At 48.7% G+C, this 7,930-nt stretch overlaps 1 long non-coding RNA gene across 1 annotated transcript; it reads left to right on the plus strand.

Annotated features, from left to right (window-relative positions):
* Window positions 1-1,173: 1,173 nt before the first annotated feature.
* On the plus strand, window positions 1,174-6,552 carry LOC122898717. Its single transcript, XR_006383030.1, has 3 exons — window positions 1,174-1,206; window positions 1,932-1,980; window positions 6,435-6,552. It is a non-coding gene; the product is annotated as an uncharacterized LOC122898717 (long non-coding RNA).
* The last annotated feature ends 1,378 nt before the right edge of the window (window positions 6,553-7,930 follow it).

Below are 7,930 nucleotides of genomic sequence, written 5' to 3' on the forward strand. Positions count from 1 at the left end.
CATTTGGGTGCGGCCTTACTGTGTTTATTCGGGAGGTTTGCTGTGACCTCTGTGACGCTGATTGGCTTTTGTAGTCCATCAGGATTTGAAAAGTGACTGCAGGCGTCACCGGAAGAGTGTGTGTCATTGTTTCATTTCAGTATCTCCTCCCTATGAGCTTCCCTTCGCGATCTTGTCAGGGTCTCCTACTCAGGAGTTGTGAACCTTAACTGGCTCCCTCCCCTCGCATCTGGGCTCTTGGCCCTGAGGTAACTGGCTTCTTTTCCAAGGGTTTTACACTCAGGGTAAAAGCCGATAAAACACCCAAGAACTGTGTAGTTACTTTGTAGTTAATCTCACTGGCTCTTGGGCGCGTTGTTTCCGGAGAGATTTGGCAGCAAATGAGGAGAGATTGGGAAACCTTGTCACAACATTCCGGAGGCAGCCACGTTTCTCCAACCCCACATTTGTGAGTCATGGTGCTTCCTTTCCCAGAGTGAGCCAGCCGAGGTGTGAGGCTCCCATGAGGGGGTGTGGAGGTATTGCTGTTTCTGAGGGCTTCCAGTCCTTTCAAGGTGAGGACAGTGGTGACAGGTCTCAAATGTGCTGCTACCCCTTCCAGACCAGCCTGCCTGTTTTGGGCAGCCCTGGTCCAAGGGATGCTCCTTAGGGGTATTGAGAAGGACATCACAGGTCATTGATCTCCCTCTCCCACCCAAAGAGCGGGTTCTGTCTCCAAGTCCCGTAACAGGGGCTTACGCACTGCTGTGGTGCTGAAACAACCGTCTTCCACACCAGACAGTCTGGCCTAGTCCCAACCAACTCCGTAAGGCTCCTCATAATATTCAGGGAAATTCTGGGCCTCTGTAATCTTCCCACACTCTGAATTTCCATCCGTAGAGCAACACCAAGGAAGCGATGTTCACCTTCCCCTCAGTGGCTCCTCAGGGATGGATCTGAAGCCAGCTCTCTGGTCCCCCGGCTCTCCTCCTCAGTCCTTCCTCCCCCTTTTCTTGCCTTTCTCTAGTGAAACCTCCCTTTGTCCTCATCCTTCCTCCTCTGCCAATCTCACACTCTGGGTTGTGGCGTTGTTTCTACCAGTGACCCCATTCAACACATGATGTTATGGAACGAGGCAGGGTGGGGACATCCCAGTCGAGGATCCTCCTGGAAGCTCTGAAGGAGAGTTTGTTCCTGGTGTCCTGCTTCTCTGCTCTGCCTGGGAGGGTAGGTGTAACCCAAACCATCCCTTACCTGTCTACTCGTTCCCTCTGTTCCCATCTGAGCAATATTCGTAATATCTACAAATTCTGGTCTCTAACAGAATTAGACAAGAGATAGCCTGTTTTCCTGTGTTTGTTTTTCTAAGCAAGCTTTTCAGAAGAGCTCTTTCGGGGCACCTGGGTGGCTCAGTGGGTTAAAGCCGCTGCCTTCGGCTCAGGTCATGGTCTCAGGGTCCTGGGATTGAGCCCCGCATCGGGCTCTCTGCTCGCCGGGGAGCTTGCTTCCCCCTCTCTCTCTGCCTGCCTCTCTGCCTACTTTTGATCTCTCTCTCTCTCTCTGTGTCAAATAAATAAATAGATGTCTTAAAAAAAGAAGAAGAAGAAAAGAAGAAGAAGAAGAATTTGCTGAGAGCCTGTTATGGCCCCGTTGCTCAACATGGCTTATCTTTCACCTTACATCATCCAAATGAGGGACGTTCTTTTATTCTTACCCTACAAATAAGAAACCCATGCAGAAGGACCCTTGCCCAGGAATGTTTGGCCAGTAAATGGCAGGGCTGGAATTCACACTCATTTCTGTCTGGCTCTGAGATTCTCTTCTTTCTGACACCGTGCTGCTACAGACCATGTTCATCTCCCCAGCCCAAATGTTTAACCTCCACCACACCTTCCTACAAATTCCCTCCTCTACAAGTTCAAACTACGCCGCAACTTCTTTTTCTTCTACAGATGCTGAATCAGAACATTAAAATAGTCTCTCAACTGAAGCCAAGTAAAGGTACGGCTTTGATTTTATAGGACAACTTACAGTTTTGCTCCCTGACATCTTGGTTGAACTCACCCTTTTGGGGAAGCAGACAAGGCATGATATATACCATGTGGATGGAAAAAAAAACAAAAAACCCAGTTAAGTGCAGGGTAATGGCTCATCCAGCTTCAGAGCAGGTCAGAACCTTCCAGACTTCCCAGCAGCAGATGCTTTCCTCAGCTCCTGTGTTGCCCTTCCAGGGGCACGAGCATCCCAACCCTCTCCTGGGCTGTGGTTTGCCCTCTGCTCTTCCCAGCCTCTGAGGCTATTTATTTCTAGATGTTTCCAGACCCATCAGCCCAAGGAGCCCACCATACAGAGGGGCTTGGATTCCTACCCTCAGTAGCTCTGAGTCACTAGACGGAAGTAGAGGCGAGAAGGAGTAGGAGAGAAGGAAAGTTCAGAAGTCTGGGGAGAATGGGAAGGAGGGAGAAAGAAGGCTTCATTGTTCTCAAACGTGGGGATGTCTGGGTCCAAGACAGAGGGCCAGGAAGCCCCCGTTGTTCCTCTGGCCTCTGTGGGATGCAAGAGATGGGACTCATTCTTTGGATTCATGTAGGAAGTCCTGGCTCTGTCAGCGAAACGTCAGCTATAACCTTTCAAACCATGGTGACGGGAAAATGATGACTGCCTTCTGAAACTTCTCCATGAACACAGGAGGCTGTCAATTGGAAAGCAAGGGAGAGCCAGCAGAACTAATCTGCTCGCCACTGTGTGCCTCCTCTCCCCACCCGCCCCACTGGGTTCTCTTACGCCCCTTCACCCTCCATTTGTCCAGCTACCAGGCATGACTTGTTCATTTTAAAAGCTTACAGAGGGTCTGCCTTGTGCCAGGCCTGGACCTGGCCACGGGGCTACAGGGCCAATAGCACCTGACCCCTGACCCTGAGCAGCTCACAGCCCATGCAACGACGACCATCTAGTCGGGGCTCAGTACATATTTGTTGAACAGATAATTACAATGAAGGGTTATAATGTACAGTTCCTGCCCTCTCCACTCACGTGGGTTATTCACATCTTTACACAATACATCAGCAGAAAAACCTCACTGGCTCTTAAGTGTGTCTGTTTTTTGGGTTTTTGTTTTTTTTTTTCTCATTTTTCTCAGTGATGAGTATGAAGAGCTTTGGGGGTGAGGGTTGGGGGAAAACACAACCCAATAGGTAATATATACAGAAAATATGACCATTTGGGTAGGAATAAAGACCATTTGGGTAGGAAAAGACAGCCTAAGAAGATACCACTTGTTGAAAGAGATTATGCTGAGTAAAATAAGTCAAGAAGAGAGAGTCAATTATCATATGATTTCACTTATTTGTGGAGCATAAGAAATAACACAGAGGACATTGGGAGATGGAGAGGAGAAGGGTGTTGGGGGAAATTGGAAGGGGAGGTGAACCATGAGAGACTATGGACTCTGAAAAACAATCCGAGGGTTTTGAAGGGGGGCGGTGGGAGGTTGGGGGAACCAGGTGGTGGGTATTATGGAGGGCACCTATTGCATGGAGCACTGGGTGTGGTGCATAAACAATTCTGTTACGCTGAAAAGAAATTTAAAAAAAAAAAAAAAAAAGAAGAAGATACCACTTGAGGGACAAAACCAACAGCCCAAATGGGAAACAGCAAAGCACGTTACAGCTAGAAACGACTTTCCAGGAAAGCTAGCCCAGGAGTTCTGTGGTGTTCGAGTCATGGAATCCATTGCTGAGGGGGGAGGGTGGCTAGGATGCTCTCAAGTAAAAGGGACTGTGCGGACACACGAACATTTACACGGAACTCATGAACCTTGATTGGGTTTCCAGGGGAGGCATCTGGGAGCCTCTGGAGTCTATTTAGCTCAAGAACCCTCCCACCCCCAAGTTAGAATCTCTGATGCAGTTTAGTGCCTTCTCCTCATTCAGCGGAGACAGCAATGACTTCTTCGCGGTCACAAAGTCAGTTCGTGAAAACATCTGCTTGGTTTTAAGGAGTTCAGAAACCGGTTACTTGGGTTCAAATCCTGATCTTACCATTTATCAGCTACTGATTTTCAGGAAACCACTTAACTTCTCTAGGCCTCTTGTTTTCTCATCTGTAAAATGGAGATAGTAGTAACGTACTTGTGAGGTTATTGTGAGGATTGGGAGTTCATCTATGTGAAGAACTTTGAGCAGAGGTAGGCAAGCTTTTTGTAGGTCCCAAGATAGTCAATAATTTAAGCTTTGTTGGGTAAGGAGCAAAATTCACAGCTATCCTGGCATCCTAAGAGAATTATTTAAAAATGTAAAATACATTCTTAGTGCACGACCGCATAAAAACAGGCAGTCATACAAAAATGGGATTTGGCCCTTGGTTCGTAGTTTCCAGACCCTTAGACTAGAGCAGCCTGTGGCTCGCCGTACATTTTCAGTAAGTGTTACTTTCTACTTTCCCAAACCAGGACTTTTTCAAATGCCCGGTTTACCTCCAGGTGGCTTAAATCACAACAGGAAACAAGGTGCCGGCTGCCCAACTCAGCAAACCTGTTTGTTACAAATAAGTCGACGTTGCCAAGGTGCATGGAGCCTCCCTGGTGCAGAGGCCTTCACATCCACGTCCGGCTTGAGTGGGCGAAGTGGCAAAAGCTCTAATTATGTTCGGGGAAGCTTCAAGTCCGAAGCAGCAAGCATCACAGGTCAGAGACCGCTGGGAGGGGCTGGGATGGGGACCACAGGCCTTGGTTTCTGGGTCGGGACAGAGGCACAGGGAGGAGACAGGGCTGATCCCGGAGCTCCCTGTGTTCTGGGCTCCCGGGTATTGGGAAAGCTCTGACTCTTGTCCCTAGAGGAGGCCAGTTCTGCCAGTTCAGCCACTTTCTGCCCATAACTACCCTACTTTAGAGGATCTCTGACAGTGGAAACTCCAGACACAAGCGCAGCCACATGTCTGAGGTAGAGGGGCCCCCACCATCTATTTGCCACCACTGCATTTTACCAACGGACAAACAAAGGCCCAGGTTGGGGAAGTGACTTGCCAGAGATCAGATGGCAGACAGAGCTGCCCGGACATCAGACACCCCGGCTCCTGCCCTCCTGCCTTCCTGCTCCGTGCTTTTGCTCGAAATCATTCCTAAAATAAGTGAATTAATTAATAATGTGGTAAGTGCTTAAGGCACATACACAGCAAGCCTATCAGATAGAAACTACCACTGCTGCTGGAGAACCGAGGCCTGGAGAGGGGGAGGGCCTTACCCAGACTCACGTGGCAAGTGCACGCTTAGCACCTGCCTTCCAACCGCATGTGTCCTCTACAGTCTGCACGCCTTCCACTGGAAAATGGACCAACCTTAGACACAGCAACAGGGTTGTCATGTGGTGTGGGGGAGATATCTCTTGCAGACACGCCACACTGTGCCTGGTACCTCGTGAGCACTCAATGCATGCTACCTCCCCTTCCCCTTCTCTCCCTTCACCCCTGCTCCATCCCAGAGAAATTGTCTTGAGTCATCCTTGAGCAGGAAAATAATAAGCAACATTTATTGAGCTCTCTGTGGTGTAGGCTTATGGAGTATCTAATTTAATCCTCACAAATACACTCTGAATTAGGCACTATTATTAGCTCCACTTTACAGGTGAGGAAGTCAAGGCAGCAACTCGCTCAAGACCACACAGCTAGTAAGTGGTGGATTCAGGATCCCAAATCTGGTCTCTTTGAATCTCAAACCCATGCTCTTGAAGAGTCAAGGTTGCCTTGGCCCCTGAGTTGGCACTCCTATGCCAAGTGCATGGCTGGCAGACTGCCTGATGGAGCAGGACCGGGCAGGCTGCTTAATGAGGGGACTGACCTGGGGAAGGAATGAGGTCACATTCCAGGAGGCTGAGACAAGGCAGTCCACACATCACTTCAAAAGACTGGTTCTCTTGGAAAAAAACTAGCAGGGTTGGATACCCGTGCCAAATAAGAAAACTGGATGCACAAAAGAGATATCAGGACCTAGCAAAGGATTTAAATTTCCAGGACCATAGACCTAAAAGGGACCAGTCCTTTGAACTCCTGTGAGCCCAGACCCCCAAGCAGAAGCCATTGGCATCACCCTCCAAGGACTCTTTCCTGCCCTGTCCCCTTCCCACTGCCACTCCCAAACTCCAGAGAATCAACTGGCCTTCCTTTCAGGCTTTCAGCCCTCTGTGTACGTGCCTTAAGCACTTAGCACATTATTAATTAATTCACTTATTTTAGGAATGTTTTTGAGCACCTACATTGTTCCGGGAGCTATGCTAGGAGTAGTGCATAAGATCTGTCTATTCCCCCACCATGGACTTGACCATCCATGAGGAAGCCAGACATGAAACTAAAAGTGAGTTTTAGCATAGGTGAAGCACAGGGTGTGACAGGGACTTACTTCCGCCTTTCCTTCCTTTCTTCCGCTGTCTTTCTCATCTTCCCTTCTTCCCTTCCTTTCACAGACATTTATGAAGTGCCTCCTAGATAAAGCAATGAATAAGAAAGACAAGATCCCTGCCCTCTTGGAGGTTACATTCCACTGGTGGCTGGGGGAATTGGCCCAGGAGAGGAAAAGCTTGTGAGCCGCAGTGAAGACTTTGGATTGGATCTAGTTGTTAAATGAAAACCCAATATTGACTTTAAGCAAGAGAGTGGTCTGAGCAGATTCTCTGTGTTTCAGAGAAACCACACTGGAAAACAATACAGAGGATGAGTGGACCGCTCAAGGATGAGACTGGTGGCAGGAAGTTCAGAATGGAGGCTCCTGGGATTCCCTGGAGATGTGTGTGATGGCGCCCTAGACCAAGCAGGGCTGATGAGAAGGAAAGATGGCCCCACAGCTCACCCAGGACCGGGCTAGCCAGTGACACTGGCACCCTGGGCTGTATGACAAAGCAGCACATCTTCAAACCGATATTTTAAAAATGGACACCTCCATTTAGTGGGCATGAAGGGAAACAAAGTGTCTATTAGTAGAAGTTGCATGCCTATTTCTTTATGCTCTTTATTGTGTACTGAAGACAACATTTCAAATCATTTGGAATCACCTTCTATTTCACAATTTCTCGGTCCCTTATAGCAGGGTAGCAGACTGAGCTGGGAGAAGTCCAGCTCCTCTGTAGAAAGACCACCCAGTAAGGGGGAGGCATCCAGCTGAGCCCAGCCCCCAGCTGTCCCTAGGGTGCAAGTGATGACATCCTCGGACCCTCAGACCAGCCTAGTTACCAGCTGATATCAATCAGTGATCCCAGTCAAAGCTGCGTGAGGCTGGAGTATCTCCCAGCCGTGCCCTGCCTGAATTCATGACCCATAAATTGTGAGATACAAAACAGCTGTATCTTCAAATCTCTAAGTTTGGGGTCATTTGCTGTATAGCAATAGACAAACACACCACCCTCATTTGCTGACACTGGAGGTAAACCCTAGCACCACCTGAAAGCCTCTTCACGTGGCATGTGATCTCTACAAAGGTCACAGGGACTGAACTCCAATCTGCACACCACCCCAGCTGATGGGTCTACAGAAACCATGGTATCACCATTCTTTCCAGGTAGATTCGGGGGACCCCTGAGTCATGAGAAGAGCCTCCTGGAGACTCCAGTGAAGAATCTTTCAGGGTTATTTAGCCTTTTTTTCCTCCCTCACTGGATGGCAAAGAAGACACATGTGTCACAGTTGTCATTGGCTGTCACCATATGAACACAAGAAGAGGCAGACTTAGGATGAGGTCACTGCTACAGAGGACAGAGGGGAAGGATGGAAAGAACAGGAACCTAGGACCAAAATGGCATCATCAAATCTCTGAATCAACCAACCCTGGAGGTCCCCACCCACCTAACCCCTGCCCACCACTGGATATCTACTATGTGAACTAATGTGTTTGTTTCTAGCTTAAGCCAGTTTGTGCAGGATTTGTTGTCTGCTTCCCAAGGCAACCCAATTAATACTATAATTCTTT

Source organism: Neovison vison, chromosome 2 (genome assembly GCF_020171115.1).
Source record: "Neovison vison isolate M4711 chromosome 2, ASM_NN_V1, whole genome shotgun sequence".
Taxonomy (NCBI): Eukaryota; Metazoa; Chordata; class Mammalia; order Carnivora; family Mustelidae; genus Neogale; species Neogale vison.